The sequence below is a fragment of the Pseudophryne corroboree genome, chromosome 3, assembly GCF_028390025.1.
Source record: "Pseudophryne corroboree isolate aPseCor3 chromosome 3, aPseCor3.hap2, whole genome shotgun sequence".
Taxonomy (NCBI): Eukaryota; Metazoa; Chordata; class Amphibia; order Anura; family Myobatrachidae; genus Pseudophryne; species Pseudophryne corroboree.
Genome location: NC_086446.1, coordinates 293,284,980 through 293,305,961, shown reverse-complemented (window position 1 = coordinate 293,305,961; position 20,982 = coordinate 293,284,980). Strand labels below are relative to the sequence as shown.

General features: G+C 46.8%; 1 long non-coding RNA gene across 1 annotated transcript in view; it reads right to left on the bottom strand.

Annotated features, from left to right (window-relative positions):
• The window catches only part of LOC135057717 (uncharacterized), a 77,012-nt gene extending 59,218 nt beyond the window's left edge, over window positions 1–17,794 (bottom strand). Inside the window, exons 1-2 of the long non-coding RNA XR_010244321.1 lie at window positions 17,595–17,794; window positions 6,365–6,484 (exon numbers count right to left, since the gene is read on the bottom strand). This is a non-coding gene — a long non-coding RNA (uncharacterized LOC135057717). The remainder of the gene's footprint in view (window positions 1–6,364; window positions 6,485–17,594) is intronic.
• Between the last annotated feature and the right edge of the window lie 3,188 nt (window positions 17,795–20,982).

The following is a 20,982-nucleotide window of genomic DNA, read 5'->3' as shown; positions in this document are numbered from 1 at the left end:
AACAGCCTGGATCATTTATCGTGTCCTTACAGCCGGCAGTTGAACTTGCTACACTACAAAGCCACAAGCGACACCATAAAGTTGTTGATACAGTATAGTGTCTACGTCTACATAGAACATAATTGCCTACTTTTGAAAAAGCATTTCAGGGAGACTGTGAAAGTGACACCTATAGGTGCGGGTGCGTACTGCTACATCTGAGAGGCGTGTAATGAAAATGACTTACATCCAAATGTAAATGAGCCCCAAAGTTAGTAAGATCTACTTGTTGAAAAAAAGACACTGATATTTTTCAGGATTTGTTTGTGTATTGTGTTTTACAAGCGGTTCCATAGGTGTCACTACGGAATGCCGGCGGTCGGGCTCCCGGCGACCAGCATACCGGCGCCGGGAGCCCAACCGCCGGCTTACCGACAGGGTGGCGAGCGCAAATGAGCCCCTTGCGGGCTCGCTGCGCTCGCCAAACTACGGGCACGGTGGCGCGCTACGCTATTTTATTATCCCTTCAGGGGGGTCGTGAACCCCCACGAGGGAGAATAAGTGTCGGTATGCCGGTTGTCGGGATCCCGGCGCCGGTATACTGTGCGCCGGGATCCCGTCAGTCGGCATACTGAATACCACCCGTTCCATATACTGTAAGTGGCCACGAGAAACATTATTCCCTAGCTATAGAGATCATTGTGCCTAATAACCAATACAGGGTAATGGCACTGATGATCCCATTTGAATGTATGTACAGTAGCTCTGATTTCTTTTTCTTTTTTCCCCAAGAATGTAAAAGCTACAGTATGGGAGTAAGGTGCAATCAGGGAGATTGCTGGTCTATTCAGGGAGTCAGGGAGATTGCTACTATTTCAGGGAGTCTCCTGCAGAATGAGGGAGGGTAGGCAACTATGACATAGAATCGCAAAGTGGACACTGGAAGCAACAAGCTGGATCACTGGAAGGACCCAGCCTAATTACAGCAGGCTCAATCAGAGTCATAAAGTTTCCGTAAGACTGCCTTAATCAAATACCACAACTTCCTCATTGCTTTCAACAGTTTACATTTTCTACCCATTATACAGTATGCTGTCTTAGCAGTGGGACTGTTTTAATACTAGGGAGGGACATTCCTATAATGAAACTGTTTCTTGGTGCAGTAATAGATGCCAACTTAGAACTCCATACAAGCATGCTTAAATCACATGTACACAGCTGGCAAATTGTTTTCTATTACTATCTGAGTCTGAGATATTTTAAGCTATTATACACTTGGCCTGCTTGCAATTGTGAAAAATGCAGTTGTTAAGAATGTGATTTAAGAATGGAGTTAGAACCGGAGTTTGAACTGGATTTGGACTACGCTAAAATCTCGAATAAAACAATTTCCCCAAACACTGCAACTCAGGACCATCATGTGGCCTCTCCTCACCTCTGCCTTGAGAACACCAGGACCAATGCCTACTACTTCTCTGTCCAAGAACATCATGACTGCCCCCAAGACTACCCCTCAAGCTGAGCAGGGAACTGAGGGGCGTGCGCATCAGGACCAGATTTTGCTGGGTCTGTTCCATTGGACATTAGTGTGCACTCCACATTCTTACACCCACCCGCACTGCTCCCCACACTCTCACACCCACCCGCACTGCTGTCATGAGACCAGGACATTTATCATTTCCACAAATTAATGATTTCCTGCAAATGTGTCTTTCTCTTCTTTCTTCTTACAGGGTACTTTCCCCCCACTGTGTGCTATTCCTGTAATGTGTACCTCCATTGGTTGCACACTCTGCCAGCAGTAACCTACACAGTGCGCCTCACATGGCTGCCTCGGATGGTTCCTCCATGGGCAGGGTGTGCTTCATTTGGATCTTTCCATGCAGGGTATAGCATACTCCTACACTCGTGTCAGTTTTCCCGTGAATGCATTTGGCCCTTGTATGGCTCATCTCCCACTGTGTAACCTTCGTAGTGCGCCAAACATGGCTGCCTTATCTGGTAAACTTGTGGATGGGATGAAAAATACATGGACCTGATGGTTTTATTGGAACCCTACATTGAACCTAAGGACTCTGCAATCTCCCCGTTTTGTGTTCTCTTCTAGGGGTGGACTATTCCACCCTGGGTAATCCTACGCAGAGCGCCTAAGATGGCTGCCGCACCTGGTACCTTGTGAGGGTGGAATACACAACCCCTGGAGGTTATTACCCAAAATGCTTACACCAACCCTGCATTATGCTTTCTGTCTTTACTGCCTGTGTGGTTTATCTTTTGATGTAATACTTAAATCTTCTGTATTATGTGCATTGTTTGAGTTCTAGTTGGCGCCGCGGATGGCTGCCTCGGTGCTGCTCTGCCAAGCAGCCTTTGTGTTTAGTCCTACATGTATAATATGTCTAATATGTTGAGTCTATTGTACAGTTGCAATGTGCAGTATCAACTCATACGTGTAATGTGTGTAATGTATGCTATGTTCTTCCCCCTTCGTATGCTATGTATTCCCCCTTCATGTTGCTGCTTGGCGATGCATTGTACCACAAAGAATTCCTAGTGTACGTGAGTACACCTGGCCAATAAAGCTGATTCTGATTCTGATTCTGATATAGAATAATCCTATTGGCAACAGACCAGTAAACTTGTCTATTTTATTGTGTGATATATTTATTTATTATTTATACACTGTAGATTAATATTTGAGAATACATTCTATTTATATGGCATATCTGAGTTATAATTTGATGAAGTGTTCACAGTGAAGGCTTATTTTTCTGTTTTCCACTGATTTGCTCTTATATTGATCGCAATTTAGACTGCAAACACACAGATGTTGTAAGCATAACTAATATTCAAGAGAATGCAGCCTTTCATTTCACTTGCAACCAATGACAGCCAGGTAGTAGACAGACAGTGTAGCGAGTGTGAGGTCCGAGTGCCGAAAAAGTTAGAGGGCCCACATCCCCCCTACCCCAAAGTACTGTAGGCTTACCTACTTTGCTGCCTCCTCCTCCGGGAGGAGGCAGCGTTGTAGGTGAATGGGGGGCGTGGCCGGCAGCAGGACAGGTGGTTCGGGGGCGTGGCCGGCAGCAGGATGGGCGGTCCGGGGGCGTTGCATCAGGGTCGCGTCATCGTGACTCCACCCCCCGCTGTGCTGTACCGAGAAACGAGGCGCTGCATGGCGGGGGGCGGAGCTACGATGACGTGATTCATCGCGAATCGTGTCATCGGACCCCCTCGGCCCGCCTACTTGTTCACTGCTGCGGGCGGCCGAGGGGGAAAGCGGGAGGCTTGCCCACCTTCCCGGGGGGCCGGGAGGGTCACCCAATTTTCGGGAGCCTCCCGGCCATTCCGGGAGGGTAGGCAAGTATGAAGTACTGTCAACCGCAGAGCAGGAGGAGGAGCAGAGGGGGCGCACACTGACTCAGACTCGGAGACTAGGTAGGGAACAGGGCAGGCCAGAGGCGACAGCAGGAGTCACTGACAGCTGACAAATGACAGAGCTCTACCCGCCCTCTTTATATGTCTCACTGTCTGCTTGTAGCTATGCAGCAGGGTTACTTCTGTCCTGCAGCACCACTCTCTCACCCTGCTGCTGCAGCACCTCTCTCTTTCCTGGAAGCTGCAGCACATGTTTCTACCTCAGATGCTGCAGCAGCTCTCTCTGCCCTAGCTGCTGCAGCACCTCTCTCCGCCCCGGCTTCTGCAGAACCTCTCTCTGCCCCGGCTGCTGTAGCACCTCTCTCTGTCCCGGCTGCTGCTGGACTTCTCTCTACATTGATGCTGCAGCATATTAAAATTATGACCATAAATGAAAAATATAAAATCTATTATATAGAATATTATCAATCAAAACCACACTATTGGAAATTGAGTATGATAATCACATTTAGACACATATATCCATTTCACATAAAAGTGTATTCATAGTCCATTTTAAGGCAAAGTATGTATCTTAAGTGCACAATATCAATTTTGTATAATGATTCCACTTTGTCATCGGTGAAGTAGTGCTTTTTTTATGTATAAGGGGGGTCATTCCGAGTTGATAGCTCGCTGCCGATTTTCGCAGCACAGCGATCAGGTAAAAAAAATGGCAAAACTGCGCATGCGTATGCCCCGCAATGCACACATGTGTCGTACGGGTACAAACAGCATCGTTGCTGTGCAATGCTTCTAGCGACTAATCCATTCACACAGCCGATCACAAGAAGATTGAAAGGAAGAAGGCGTTTATGGGTGTCAACTGACCGTTTTCTGGGAGTGGTAGGGAAATTGCAGGCGTGACCAGGCGTTTGCAGGGCGGGTATCTGACGTCAATTACGGGCCCTCCGACGCTAGAATCATCGCACAGGATAAGTAACTACAGGGCTGGGCTTGTTTTGCACAAAATGTTTTTCTACTGCTCGGCTGCACAGGTGATCGCACACTTGCAAAGAGAAAATACACTCCCCCGTGGGCGGCGACAATGCGTTTGCACGGCTGCTAAAAGTAGTTAGCGAGCGATCAACTCGGAATGAGGGCCAAGGTACGACCACACAAAGGGCCTAATTCAGACCTTATCGCTAGGGTGCGTTTTTTGCGTCCCTGCAATCAGGTAGTTGCCGCCTACAGGGGGAGGGGGAAATCGCTGTGCAGGGGTGCAATCGCATGTGCAGGAGAGCTGCACAAACAGAAGTTTGTGCAGTCTCTGCACAGCCCAGTAATTACTCTTCAAGTGCGATGATCGGGGCTGGAGCTGACCTCCTGCGTTTCTCTGGACACTCCTTAAAAACGGTCAGTTGCCACCCACAAATGGCCTCTTCCTGTCAGTCACCTTGCAATCGCCTGTGCGATTGCTTTCCTCGCACCATCCGTCGCTGCCCTGCGCTCCCCGTCACTGCGGACTGACGCGCCTGCGCATTGTGGTGCATGCGCAGTTCAGACTTGATCGTAGGCTGTACGAAAACACGGCCTAGCGAGCAGGTCTGAATTAGGCCCAAAGTCCTGTTAATTCACACAGTATAATTTTCAAAGGGTTCTTTGTTAAGACAACTGATTTGTCAGCGATTGAGGTAGCTTTGATACTCCAAAAGCATGCGTTTATGCTACTACCCCCCGCCGACGGGTATTAGCTCACCACTTGGTTGTGACTGTCCTGCAGTGTCCGACCTGGACGATACGGTGATGTAATGAGAGTCCTGGTGATGTAATGAGAGTGATCCTTTATCAGCTGTACTTACTACAGAGACGCTAATATTGCAGACCACCTAAACTACTAAGGGGGACATTTATTAAGCAGTGATAAGGACGGAGAAGTGAGCCAGTGGAGAAATTTCCCCATCAACCAATCAGCAGCTCTGTATCATTTTATAGTATGCAAATTATAGATGTTACTTCAGTGCTGATTGGTTGCCATGGGCAACTTCTCCACTGGCTCACTTCTCCGCTCTTATCACTGCTTAGTAAATGTACCCTTAAATCAGCTTTGACTGTGCTTACTGCAGAGACGCTAATATCACAGACCACCTACAATACATTGAGAGATCAGCTTCGAGCCGCGTGCTCCCTCCCCGGGACTCTCATTACATCACTGCCGCTCCCACTATTACCGCATCGTCCAGATCGGACACTGCAGGACAGTCACAACCAAGTGGTGAGCTAATACTAGGCGGCGGGGAAGTCGTAGCATAAACACGTGCTTTTGGAGTATTAAAGCTACCTCCATTGCTGACAAACAGAGGCGTCACTAGGGTTGGTGTCACCCGGTATGGTAACTCATGTTGTCACCCCCATGGACCTCCTTCCGTATCATACCACAAGGAGCCCTTAGTAATGTTTTTGTACTAGTTTAGGGCATTTGTGTACGATATTGTGAGTCCAGGACTGCCGGGGATCTTCTGGGGAGTTCAAGGGAAATCGCAAGCGATGATCACATGCAATTCATCTTTCTGATGTATGGCCACCTTCAGGTATGCACATGCATGCTTAGTCTGTTTCATTACAAAAAAAATACATTTGCAGACTCGCACTTACAGATGTGTCCTCTAACACGCATGGTTTTGCCCATTAGGGAAAGATTTTCCATTTGCGATCAGGTCTGAATTAGGCCCAAAATCCACTGATATGCTAATAGTCACAGGTGTGTGTATATGCATGCACTCGCTAGCGGCCTGAACATTGCTGCAATAACTACGGGTATCAGGAGCATTACTAACCCCCAATGGTGCAAGTAGAAAAAAATGTCTTAGTGGTACTATGCGTGCATGCCATAGGTGCGCGCCGAAAAAATGGGTGTGTCCATGTAGCATAAAGGTGCGTGGTCAGTGAAAATTGGGTTTGTCGACATGGCAAGCCCCCATTTCTCGTCACTCTGGGAACATTAATTTACACTCCATATTCACCTTACCTTTATGGTGGTTTCTCTGAAGAATGGGGAACCTCTAAAGAAATGTATTCTCCCTGGTCAGACAGTGTCTTTAGTCGGTATTCACTATTCATGTAGGAAATCAGATGGTCCATAAGATGCCTGTTTGTGTAGGAATATAACTAAAGTCATAGTCATACAACAGAGGCTCAACCAGATTCATGCCAGCTGTGTTACTTCTACCCCCAGTGTCTCTCAGCTACACCATCATCTCCCCCCTGCATCTCTCAGCCACAACGTCTTCTCCCCCCCTGATACTCTCAGCCACACCATCATCTCCCCCCAGCGTCTCTCAGCCTTCGTTCCCCCACTCCTTCATTCTGTGTCTCTCAGCCTTTGTTCCCCCACTCCTTCATTCTGTGTCTCTAAACCTGCGTTCCCCCTCCTACATTCTGTGTCTCTCAGCATGCATTCCCCCCTCCTTCACTCTGTCTCTCGGCCTGCGTCGTCCCCCCTCATTCTGTCTCTCGCAGCCTGCATTTCCCCCCTCATTCTGTCTCTCTCAGCATGCATTCCCCCTCTCATTCTGTCTCTCTCAGCCTGCATTACCCCCCTCATTCTGTCCCTCTCAGCCTGCATTACCCCCCCAATCATTCTGTCTCTCTCAGCCTGCATTACCCCCCTCATTCTGTCCCTCTCAGCCTGCATTACCCCCCTCATTCTGTCTCTCTCAGCCTGCATTCCTCCCTCCTTCATTCTGTCTCTCGGCCTGCGTCGTCCCCCCTCATTCTGTCTCTCGCAGCCTGCATTCCCCCCCCCCCTCATTCTGTCTCTCGCAGCCTGCATTCCCCCCTCATTCTGTCTCAGCATGCATTCCCCCTCTCATTCTGTCTCTCTCAGCCTGCATTACCCCCCTAATTCTGTCCCTCTCAGCCTGCATTACCCCCCCCCCCCCCCCTCATTCTGTCCCTCTCAGCCTGCATTCCCCCCTCCTTCATTCTGTCTCTCGGCCTGCGTCGTCCCCCCTCATTCTGTCTCTCGCAGCCTGCACCCCCCCCCTCATTCTGTCTCTCGCAGCCTGCATTCCCCCCCCCTCATTCTGTCTCAGCATGCATTCCCCCTCTCATTCTGTCTCTCTCAGCCTGCATTACCCCCCCTCATTCTGTCCCTCTCAGCCTGCATTACACTCCTCATTCTGTCCCTCTCAGCCTGCATTACCCCCCCTCATTCTGTCTCTCTCAGCCTGCATTACCCCCCCTCATTCTGTCTCTCTCAGCCCGTGTTACCTCCCCCCTCATTCTGTCTCAGCCTGCCTTAGCCCCCTCATTCTGTCTCTCTCGGCCTGCGTTATCCCCCTGTCGAACTCAAAAATATTACCAAAAACATACAAACTCCACACGGATGAGTCACTGTGCGTGCGAATACACGCAGCGTGCACAGCGATATATGGTAGCATACGCATTCACACAGACAAGCCACAAAGATATATTCAATACATATTTCATACCACACATAAATTAAACATATCAAGCACTAGACATTATAATGTTTTAAATGATATAATGGAGTATAACATCATGTATATGTTTAATGAAACGGAACAAGATAAACATGTCATGCTTGGTGTCAAAATAATCAGAGGAATGTTTGGACTAATTTGATACCTGTGGTTAGATTGTAGCACATTGCAATGAGTAGTTATGATTGAATGTATGAATATGAAGCCACAATTTATATGGGAACAAAAGACATTCCTGCATCTTCAAGGCTGGACGTTGCTTGCATATGAACTGACCAATAACACATCATGAATGAGAAAGTTAAAGTTCCCTCCCCTGGACCCAGGGGCAAACGCAGGATTTGTAAGGGGGGGTCCAAATATGCCATATGATTACTGTATGTATATATATATGTATATATATATATATATATATATATAGTAGAAGAAACGACTGCGGCACTCAGGGTCTTGTGACAGGGCAAAGTGTATTATGTAGTCACAGCATAAAGCTTTATGCTGTGACTACATAATACACTTTGCCCTGTCACAAGACCCTGAGTGCCGCAGTCGTTTATTCTACTACCAATTACCTTCACTGGAGGCACCTGGGGACATTTGAGGAGTGCCGGGCTATTTGCATTTTATATATATAGTACACTATAGATAGATACATAGATAGACTCAGGGGTGCATCTAGGGGTCTGAGCGCCCCTGGCAAAGTAAGGAACTGGCACCCCCACCCAGGGACACAGAGGGGGGAGTTACAGATAGGCTGATGTCAGGGACACTAAGGGAGAATTACAGGAAGGGTGCGGGTAGGGACAATGAGGAGGAGGGTTTACAAGGAGGCTGAGATCAGGGACACTTAGGGGCAATTACAGGGAGGTTGTGGACAGGGACACTGAGGGGGAATTACAGGAGTGGGCGGGCAGGGACACTGAGGGGGAATTACAGGAGTGGGCGGGCAGGGACACTGAGGAGGAATTACAGCAGTGGGCGGGCAGGGACACTGAGGGGGAATTACAGGAGTGTGCGGGCAGGGACACTGTGGGGCAATTATGGGGAGGGTACGGGCAGGGACACAGAAGTGGAATTACAGGAGGTTGTGGGCAGGGACACTGAGGGGGGAGTCACAGGGAGGCTGAGGTCAGGGACACTAATGGGGAATTACAGGGAGGGTTCGGGTAGGGTAAATGAGAGGCAGGGCCTACAGGAAGGTTGAGGTCAAGGACACTGAGGGGCAGTTACAGGGAGGGTGCAAGAAGGGACACTGTGAGGGACTTACAGGAGTGTGCGGGCAGGGACACTGAGGGGGGAGTCACAGGGAGGCTGAGGTCAGAAACACTGAGGGAGAATTACAGGGAGGGTGCAGACAGGGACACTGAGGAGGAATTACGAGGAGAGTGCGGGCAGAGACACTGAGAGGGAATTACGGGGAGGGTGCAGGCAGGGACACTGAGGGAGAATTACGAGGAGTGTGCAGGCAGGGACACTGAGGGGGAATTACAGTTAGGGTGCGGGTAGAGAAACTGAGAGGGAATTACAGGAGTGTATGGCCAGGGTTACTGAGGGGGCAGTTACAGGAATGGTGCGGGCAGGGACACCGAGGGGGAATTACAAGGAGGGTGCGGACAGGGACACCGAGTGGATATATGCACACATACATACAGTTAAAAACCCATCTCTAGGTGTGATGGCACTACATGTCCCAGCAAATCCAGTTGACAAGGTATGCTGGGTATCAACACAGCTGGACAGGCAGTCACTGGTCTAGATACCTCTCCATACAGAGCTTTTTGTAAGCTGTGATCCAGACTGCCAGGATAGACCATGCAGTGCAGCTACAGTACCACAGAAAATGTACAGGTATGCTCATGCTGCACTGCTGACTGGTGCTGATTGTAGTGGCTGGTGACAGATCGTGTGGGACCAATGAGAAGGGGAGCGGATGAGGAAGAGGAGGTGCCTCACCCCTCCCCATACCTGGAAGTGCCCCGCTCCCTGGCTATATTCACCATCATTGTGACTGTAGTCACAGAGAGTGTCAGAGTGCAATACGCTTCTGAGAGTCCGGCAGTGGATAAGCACTGCTAAGGTATGTACTCAGTGAGAACTACCAAGTCATTCTACCCCCTGGCGTGGGTGGCACTGCTGGGCACTCAGAAACCCCCCCTGCATGTGCTACTGCCTGGACCAATAACAGAAGACTCAGTCCCAGACATGTACTCCCCCAAAAATACACAGGATATAGGTGATTTTCAGTCACACAAAACACTCTGTTTTGCTGTTATTTTGCTGCTGGTAGTTGCTGTTTGTTGGTGTTGGGGCAGACCCAAAGGTGGAGCGGAATGTGCATTGAGCAAATAGGGTGAAGTATTGCTGGCTTGGCTGTAATGGATTCTTTTGTATCTATCTTCTTGTGTAACTGTAACCATGTAACCATATATATATACTGTACATGTGATATATTGTATACATATCCTTTTAATATCAAATATATACATCTATGAGCATTGGAACTCAGACAATGTGTGCTTGTACTTGTTTTTTCTTAAGGGATGTAGTGTTTGCGACAAACAGTGCACTTTTATCGTATATGGTAATAAGATGCGCCTTGCGTCCGCAGCATATAGTAACGCTGGCATTTTAAATATTTATTAGAAATTATATTTAACTTCTCAGTTGGGGGCTGCGTCAGGGATATCACGCACTTAATTATGCACTGTACAGACGCCGCTGTGGTCTACCAGCTAACGATGGACGCATTGACATGCTGCTGAACAACATGCCATTTGTTTTTTGTGTTATCAGTAAGGCGCTGATATGAAATTCAAGGGACAATATATATTTCTTTGTTGTGTGAGTATGACAAAGAAATGCACTATTTGAAAATGCTACAGCGTATTTTTATTGTTGCAAAACAAAGTTCAAATAAGTCATATGGTGTTTGATTCAGATTGGATTGTTTATCTGTTAAGTAAATTTAAAAGTTGGTGCATAGGTATGATATAGCTGTGTTAGCATGCTGAGGCCAATTTGCGTACTTTTAAGCCCAGGCCTAAAGTAACAAACGTCCGGTGCTTGTATAATTTGTGATTTATTTGTGACAAAAGAGCTAGCCATATAGTCTGTCCTCCATTTTGTTCAAGCACATGGCTTGTGAAGGGGAAGGAGCAGTGGCCATTTTAGGAAGGTCACCCTATCCACCTAGCAAACAGCTGACTTTCAGTGTGTTTAAAACAATCAGTTTCCTTTGTCACAAATAAACAATAAATATGTACAAATCCAACACCATTTAAAAGCTACCAATGATTTTAACAAACCCATGCCATAGTCAATTATAAACAGTTTCAATTGGGCCTAGTGAGAGTTAATATTTAATGTAAGAAAATACACATAGATGAGAGGTTTTTTTTTCCAGGATTTGTTTTAGACTTGGAAAAATACTGAGTGTGTAAAATGAACTCTCTGTTTGCTACAAGCTATGCATTGAAATGTTAATGAACCTGGTCAACCATTTTGGTAAAATAAGCATATGAACCTCTATTGATATGCAAATTAGAAGCACTGAAGGGGTGAGGGGTTTCATAGAAGTGCAGTATATAGTGTGTGTGTGTGTGTGTGTGTGTGTGTGTGTGTGTGTGTGTGTGTGTGTGTGTGTGTGTGTGTGTATAATATTACTATTATTTTTTATTATTATTATTATTACTGTTATTATTATTATTATTATTATTATTATGTGTATATTTATATCAGCGTATGTTCTGCAAGATAGCTATCCAATCTGAATCATAGCATTTAAATTATAGTCAATAGTCATTATAGATCTGCAAAGAATCGGATACGTTTATTTGTTATACATTTTGTGTATTTGTTTAAGTGGGTAAATTTTAAAACACACACAAAATGCAGTTCCGGCCTAAAAGTTTAGGTAAGCACTCAAAGGAGGATTACCTGTGTGGGCGACTTCCAGCGGGTGTGAGGAACAAAAGTGTATTGTGTAGTGAGCAGTAGCATTTTGCTCACATTGATTGTGATAAGTGAGGTATATTAAATTGCGAACGCACGGTGTACACGTGGTACACGTGAGGTAAGCGTGCAGGAACGTGCACGTGGCGCAGGGACGTGCATGGTTGCGTGCTTACGCAAGGTTGCGTGTAGTAGCGAGCGCAAGTTTAAACCACACAATAGGAATACATTCAAAGGCGGGATAGAAGATATAGTTATACAATAGCAAGTAACTATCCGATTTTAAAAGCAGATTACTATAATATTTTGTTTAAAGTGTACTACCTCTGGGGCAAGCTATCAATCAAAGGGAGTGATATTTTTCTGTACAGAAAACCTTGTGTGTTAGCGTGAGTTGAAAGTAGGTGTGGATGTATTGAACCCCGGAGAAACCGGGATCCCGTGAGAGACGCTGAGTTGGCAGAGGCTTGGCGGCGTGACAGGGTCGCAACCTTACGTATTAACGAAGTAGGCATGTACTACAACGTGTAGAGGAGTGTAATAGATCGTGAAGTAGGCACGTACTACAACGTGTAGAGTATTGAAGAAGTAGGCACGTACTACAACGTGTAGAAGTATTATAGTGTTACGCTCCGGCTGTAGAGCGCAGCTTGTGAATTCGACTCCTGTGATCGTAGGGCATATAGATAACAAGTATCTACAGGCCGTGCGATTGGACCGCACGTCTATGTGCGTGATATGTGGTGCAACGTGATACCATTTGCGTAATTTCGCGCAATTGTGTCATCATACGCTCTGTGTAGAGCATACGCAGACGTAATTTGTGTAAAAGAAAAAAAAAAGGGAATTTTTCACTGACTCTCAGGAAAACATTCCAACAGGCTTTTAACCTCCACTGGAAGAGGTATTGTATTGATTCTGTTAATGCTTCAATAATTCCAGTGCTGAGGCTGGTAGGAGCCTAGTCTGGGTATGCGGGGGTCATTAATGGAGTGAGTCGTGGTACTGGCCAGTGGAGGCAGGAGCGGGTGAAAAGTGCTCGGTAAGGACTTTCACCGTTTGCTCGTATTGTGCATTTGGGGATTGTGTCAAAAGTCCGCGATGGGAACCAAGTGCACAAGCGAGAAACGTTTGGCAGCCAGGGTTCAGGCTGAGGAGCAGAGACCAAGAGGGTGCGCTCGAGATATTATGAGTAGGAAGTACGGTCCCTTCACAGAGGCTTTTTGTGACGCATGGATACGTATGACTGTTGAGGATAGGGCATCATTTCCTAGAGTTGGTGGTTTTGATCCTGAGGTATTGCAGGTAGTATGTTTAACCAAAGTCATATAAAACAAAAACTGTTTGAACTTGTAGCAGCAATAAATAAGTAGAAAAAAGAGAAAGCAGGTACACCGCCATATGTGGATGTGGAAGCAGTTACAGCCAGCATACAAACTATAGAAAATAATAAAAATAAAAATATAGAAAATGTGAATATAACCTATATTTGTACTAATGAATGTCGTAAAACTTTGACATTCATTAGTACAAATATAGGTTACATTCACATTTTCTGTATTTAGGAGAAGGCGACCTGACTGGTTTGAGCCATTTCTCGTGCACTCAGAGAAGTATCCAACCAGTAAAAGAGGAGCAGTAGACTGCGGGGGAAGTGGCTGAAACAGTGGAACTGGCAAGTATGGAGTCATTCAAGTACATATATAGTAAAACCCAAAAATAAAATAAAAATCAAGAAAGTAACGTCAGAAATGGAGAATATCCTGTCCGCACATTACTATTTCCCAGCAGGAAAGTGGACAGATATAGGGTAACCCCCGGGTATTTCTTTTAGTTACCACATAAGAAGTATCCATTTCTAGTAATGCCCCTAGTCAAGATAAGCTCGGAAATGTTTGTTGGACCATGTACAGACCCTTAATACGGGATGAGAAGGATTGAATGAATACTTCACATGACCTAGAAGCTTGTTGTTTTTTTTTGCAGTACTAGAAAATTCTTTGTCAGGATAAGATCACTGGTAAACACTAATTCGGCAAATGGGAGGAACGAGAGAAGTGCAACATTAACCTTTGACAAAACCTGCTGAAGTTACGATTGGGCCTCTATGATGCTAAACCCTTTCTTTTTTTTTTCCTAGCAGCAGTGGCCCCTGACTAACTTAATCGACAGAGATTTTGTTATGTAAATTGAAATGTGAAATACATATATTGTACTACCACTCGGTATGTTAGATACCCTCAAAGACTAATGTTGCATTCCACTGTTCTAGAATCATGTCCATCACAGGTAGAGGAAATTATCTCACAGATACCGGGTTCCCTATGAACTTAGGATGGACAGGACACTGGATTGAGGGCTGAGGTAGTCCCAGTAGTGACACAGCAAGCACAAGCTTTAAGGGGGGGTAGACCAAGTAGTTAATCAATTCCCCGTAGTGCCCAATCCAGTTGTCATTTTAATAAAATCCTCTCCACCTCTACAAACTTATCTGTCACCAACCTCTATTCTGTTTTTCTTCACAGTTTCCTCTTCATCGTTGCGTTCACAAGGGGGGTACAATACATGGACCCGATTCTCCCAAGGTTTCGAGTGACAGCCTGAGTATTTTCTCCCAAGCCCTACATGACTGTTTACAGTCCTTTCAGCCTGAGAATGGGTCAGTGCTGATACAATGAGTGGATGACTTGTTGTTGTGCGCTGATTCATTTGAGTCGTCCCTGGCAGATACAAAGCAGTTTCTGTTTTGTCTATTCCAAACAGGACACCAGGTCTCAAGGGATAAACCGCAGTTGTGTAGGACAAGGGTCAAATACCTGGGACATAGTACTGGTAAATGATTTGACAGTTCATACACCACATGCCATATTGGTCCTTCAAAGTTCTGCCCAAACCCGCTATGTCTCATCAGCACGATGGCACCAGTATTACTGCAGTGTGCCTTGTCATGCACAAAGGGTGGAGGATAAGAATACTGGTGAAGGTTTTATAGACACTGATATGCATGATGGTATGAAATATCCGAATCAGACCTTTACTATGAGACCAGACATAAGTGACAACCCGTTAGTGAATGCAGACCTGATATTGTCTTCTTCTTTTTCTCCTCTAGAGATGTTTTTTTCTTTTTTTTTTAGTTATGCTCATGGTATTCCACACTGCAAACACACTACAGTTATATTAAGATGCAAATTTGTGTTCATGATCTGACTCACCTAGGGTAAGGAAGGTATGTGCAAATTGGTAAGAGCTTACTAGCATGCACTAGGGTTCTCTTCTCAGGCAAGCAGGAAAGCAATGACCTGTCTTACTTGCATGAGGAAGAACATTTGGTAAGGGAGTACTAACAGAGCCATCCCATACTCCTCCTGCAGACGGACCTTTTTCAGGTAACACAAATCGACTTTGTACAGTTAACACCCTGTAGGAATTTGAATTATGTATTGGTGTGCACTGATCTCAAACTGGGTAGAGGCATTTCCTTCTGCCACAAATACTGCTGTGTTTACCGCAAAGAAAATTGTGCAGAAATTTGTGTGTAGATATGGTATCCTTAGGCGTAGGAGCAAAGTGATAGCTTGTAACTGGACTATTGTGGTCATAGACACTGCCACTAGTGTTACGTAGCATCGGAACCACTCCCAGATCCCCACTTAACGAATCACCCTCTTTGAAATTTTTAATTTTTTTTGGAAGACAACCTCATGTCATAATTGATCCACACAATGATCAGAAATACACCAATGAGGTGACAGTACAGTACCTTATCGAGATGAGCCAGCATTTGAGAACTTGACAAAAGAACTTGAAACTGTTGATTCCTGATATGCCAACTACTAACTGTCTTGATTGTGAACCAAGAGACTGTGTGATTGTTCTTAAGCTCAGGTTGCCTAATAGACAGGTGGGAAGGACTGTACCAAGTTTTGTTGACAGCACGATCCCAGTGAAAGTAGCCGAGAGAGAGACTTGGGTCCACGATTCCCATCGCAGGAAAGTCGGTAGTCCGGAAGGAACTCGTAAATGGAGTGAGATCGCAGAAGTATCACCAGAGAGTCTGTTCCGTGATGACCGAGAGGCGGCACTGTTGAACACTACCTGAGCGTACTAAAGGAGTACAGAACGACCAGTCGTTGTAATTGATTTGCTATGGACAAGATTTGTTTTGTTCTATCTTTTTTTTTTTCCTGTTGACAAACATTTTTTTCCCGGACATTCTATTTTTGTGAGGTTTTTCATGAGGAGTTGAGTGTGGGACTGGAACTGGTTCTGGAGAAAGGAGCGATGTCTTTATAGGATCCAGGATTAGCCTATCACTTTGTTAAAGCCAGAGAAAATCAAAGGTCTAGCAGTTACGGAGTTCGGAGGTAACGTGATAGGCTATTGTCTGAGGAATACTGTATTTTGTAGTTATTGTGACCCCATAATTGAAGATGAGTGCATCCAGAGATGTCAGTCTAGCAATAAGGCAGCGTTTGACAGACATCCCTTGAGTGATTACCACTCATTAGTGGGTAAGGTCTTAAACCAAACAGAATGTTGGATGTGCTCACAGGTTCCTCTAAGACCAAATAATGCAGGATTAGTGCCATATTCTTTAAAGTTAGCTGAGGTACTTGGATTACACGGAGGGGGGGGGGGGGGCGATGGACAAGGAATATAATATAACTAGACCCCCTAGTCTTAACATCCACCAGTATCATAGATAAATCCCTGGTATGTTTAAATCTCACGATTTCAGGAAATCAGGTAATCATGAACAATCAGACAATGGCTATTCACACATAGCAGATAAAGAGCTCATTAATATATGTGGAAGAAAGGTTTATGAATGGCTCTCCCCGAACTCCGAAGGTTTATGTTATCTAGGAAGGACACTACTAATAATCCTTGTTCACTGATGAAACAGACCTAGCATACGATCCAGAAATGGAAACAATGTTCAGGAAATGATAGGAATATATATCATGAAAATTGTATATGTCTTTTCACGATTTGTTTGTGTTTTCTCCCTCTACCCAGCAAAACCTCTATCGAATCCGAACATCAGTGTGCAAATGCGTACCTCCCTTTGCACATCAGGCTGCTGTAGCACAGCTCTCTCTGCCCCTCAGGTAATTCTGGGACATTATTTTCATTGAAGCATAGTGGGATTATAAAGTCTGTGATGGCAGTTCTAGGGTATTAATTTCATTGAGGCATTGGGGATTATCAAGTAAGGGGTGGGGCCATATTGGTGCATTATTTTAATTGAAAGTTTGGGGGGCTCAAGTCTGTGGGGGGGAGTCACATTTGGGGCATTATTTTCATTGAGGCATTGGGAGATTATCATATCTGGGGGGCAGGGACGGATCTAGACATTTCTTTTAGGGGGGGCGGTTTAAGAATCTATGCGGACTCCTCCCCTCTCTACTCATTACTCCTCCCACTTCTAGTCCAGCCCCTCCCAAACACAAAATATTAAACTTTCAAAGCAATGGGGAATTTAGCTGTTTTTGTGTGTGAGATAAGAGTAGTATTTTATTTTTTATTAAATTGTATTGTGATGCTAACTAATAAATGAGCAGCAGTGGGGGTCAGGGTGAAAGTCTGTGGCTGCACCTAAGAAAGGTGTACAGAACTGCCCATAGTCTGTCTGAGAGGAGACATGTCTCATGTTACAAGCAGGCTGCACAGACCTCTCTCTTCACCCAGTGCTGCTGCTATCACACAGAATGCATGTCTCTCTTCACTGATTGCTGAAGTCTGACCTGTAAGCAGACATCAGCTAAGTTGCCCAGTGCACACATACGGGACACTGACCTCCGTTACAAGCTGCAGACAAGGAGATTGGAATTTCTGGGGGGAGAAGGAAGGTGAGGAGGGGGGCTCCTCTTGCAGCTCAGTCAGGAGACATGATGCAGGGCAGACACTGGTGAGACGCGAGAGACTCCCAATCCCAGTAATGCTTTGCAACAGGCTGACCAGGCTCACACACAGGGAGACCAGGGGAGAGAGGAGGAGCAGGGGAGGAAGGCCAGCTCTGATTGGCTTGGACTCGGGAGAGCTCTCTCCTCCCTCTGCACAAGTGCTCAGCTCAATCCCGTCTATCTGTCTCACCCAGCTGTGACTCGCTCTGCTGTGGGAGGGGCTAATGCAGATCTCCGGTACACTGTGTGCACAGCAGCACATGGAATGGAGCTGTATGTTAGGGGGGGCGGTCGCCCCGTTCGCCCCCCCCTAAATCCGGCCCTGCTGGGGGGGCAGTTTTGAGGCATTATTTTCGTTTAGAGATTGGTGGGTTATCTGGTTATCTGGTCTGTGGGGGGGGGGGGTCACATTTGGGGCTTTATTTTCATTGAGGAATTGGGGGTTGTGAGCAGGGCTACCATCAGAGATTGTGGGGCCCGGGACTGACAAAATAGACAAACAGGGCTGCTCCCCCCCAAAAAAAAATATTCTGCCGCACTGCTCCACTCATATGTAATGTCATACATTGTGATGTTACATAAAGGTGGAGTGTTGCGGACCTACAGGAATGATTTACAGAGTGCTGATGTGCAGATAAGGCTTGTTTTAAGAAGTCCTCCTTGCCCATTAGACTGCTGTTGACCGACTGGTGCAGCTCTACAGGTATTGGTGGTAGGAGCCCGCAGTCCTCCCCTGATGGCTGCCCTGGTTGTGAGGTCAGGTCAGTTGGGGCATACATAGTGTTTTCAAATGATTTGAATTAAACAAGCAAATAGTTAAATACAGCTAGTTCCACTGCGGCTCAACCATGGTGTAATGTGTATAAGGGGCACAATCATAGTGTGCGTGTATTAGGGGCTCTACTGTATGGCGTAACATGTATAATGGGCTCTACTGCATGGCATAACGTGTATAAGGGGTACTACTGTGTGGTGTAATGCAGTGGCTTGCGGTGAGGTCAGTGGCTGGTGAGGCACTGCAGCCATAATGTCCGCTACCGCTGCTGTCCCTGCATGCGCTGAAGGTATTGGAGATTTGGAGATTACAGTGGCTTGGCAAAAAGTTACCCAACATGTGATGTTATGGAACTACAAACCCCAGCGTGACGTGGCAAGACATGCTGGGAATTGTAGTTCTATCAACCTGTGGAGAGCCACAGGTTGGCCAGGCCAGCTACAGGGACTCATCGTGTGCCTATCTATATAAACAATAATGCAACTTCCTGGCTGCACGGTGCCCGCCTCACCTTGTAGGTGTTCTCGGTGATCGTGGCCATGGCTTCAGGGTCCCGGGACATGACATCGGCTGTCTCCTGGTCACCACACGCAGTCACACGGGCAGATTACAGGGGCAAATGCAGGATTTCTGTAGGGGGGTTTCCAAATATTTGATTTTAGTGCTGTTGTTGCCAGGCCAAGAAAGATGCATAATTGGCATATAACAAGCTATAGTCTGCCCCAAACACATTGCCGTGAGTCCCACCCCCTTCCAGACAGGTCAGGCACCAAGAACACACACACACACACACACCCACCAGCAGCACCCCCACCCCTCCATAGAAAGCAAAGATATCAAGATCACCCCCACCCACCCACCCCCTCCAGACAGTTTAGGCACTAAGATCACTGTCACCAGCAGCACCCCCCACCCCCCTTCCAGACAGTGCAGGCATCGGGATCATACCCCACCCCCCCACAGTGCAGGCACCAAGATCATAACCCCCCCCACAGTGCAGGCACCAAGATCATTTCACACACACACACACACACACACACACACACACACACACACACACACACACACACACAGTGCAGGCACCAAGATCATACCCCCTTCCCCCACACAGTGTAGGCACCAAGCACCAAGATCATGCCCACCCCACCCCCACCCCTCATAGGCAGACTGCACAGTTCCACCACGGCACTCGCAGCCTGTCCCATTCCCTGACATATACAGAGAGTGACAGCGCCTCCTACTTGCCCCCTCCTGCGTGCGCGTGTGACTCCCCAGGCATCCCTAGAAGATAGGATCCCGGCAGCAGCTCTCCCTCCTCTCAGCACACCTGGCTCTGCCCTGCGCCCCGCACCATGCCCCCGCCTCAGCTCAGCCTTTCGGGTCCTTACTGTCACAACTTGCGGGGACCGGCGGCAGCAGAGAGGTGAGCCGGCAGCAGGGCCGGTGAGGTCAGCGGGTCCTTACCGTCAGTACTTGCGGGGACCGGCGGCAGCGGAGAGGTGAGCCGGCAGCAGGGCCGGTGAGGTCAGCGGCATCAGCTGGGGAGGTGCGCACCTGCGCGGGGAGAGGGGTGGAGCTGACACCGGTAGAGAAGTAGATGAAAGGGGGTGACCTGGCTGCTGGAGCTTGTAGGCAGGGACTCGGGAGCAGTGTATTAGTGACAGGGGCGTGCTCTCATATGGGCTGAAAGCACGCCCCTGTCAAAGCGGCACTTCCAGTAAGTGCCGCTTTTGCTTCTTTTTTTAATGGGCTTTCACCGCCCAATGCTTGGCCCCACCCCCCGCTTCCGGTCCTTTCTCACAGATAGCGGGAGGCACCGAGAGCGGTGCCTCTGACATACCTTAAAAGCATTTTTAAATAAGATAAACATTATAAAAATACAGTAAAGGCTAAAGAAGATACTTATGACACATAATATGTGTCATAAGTATCTTCTTTGTATTATTTAATCATTAATGATGACAGGGGAGGCACTGCCTCCCCTGCCTCCCCTGACTGCACGTCCCTGGTTTAATGTGAATAACGGTCACTACTGTGTGATGTAATATGAATTGGTACTATTCTGTGGCCATGCACTTTTCCAATGAAGCCATGCCCCTATATTGTTGTTGCAAGCCTTCGGCACGCACTGATTCTATTTTAGACATGGGGGACACCCAAAGGAAACTTTCGCCCTGAGCTCCACCAGCTCTAGATCTGTCCCTGTCACCATCAGTACAAGGGGGGTACAAAAACATACCCTTGTTCCAGGCACCATGATGCCTAGCTACACCTCTGATGACAGCAATGATAATGCAGCTTACCAGTTCTGTATATTACACAAATTTGCTCTGTGCATTCACACAAAGAGAACACACTGAGAACAGCACGGGCACTTATATACTTCTGTCAGGAAGAGTATGTTTTCTGGCTGCTATAGGCAAGTGGCAAAAACACACACTGATAAAAATGTTGACAGGCAGTAGTAACTACTGATTTATGATTGGATGATTGCGGCATCACCTCT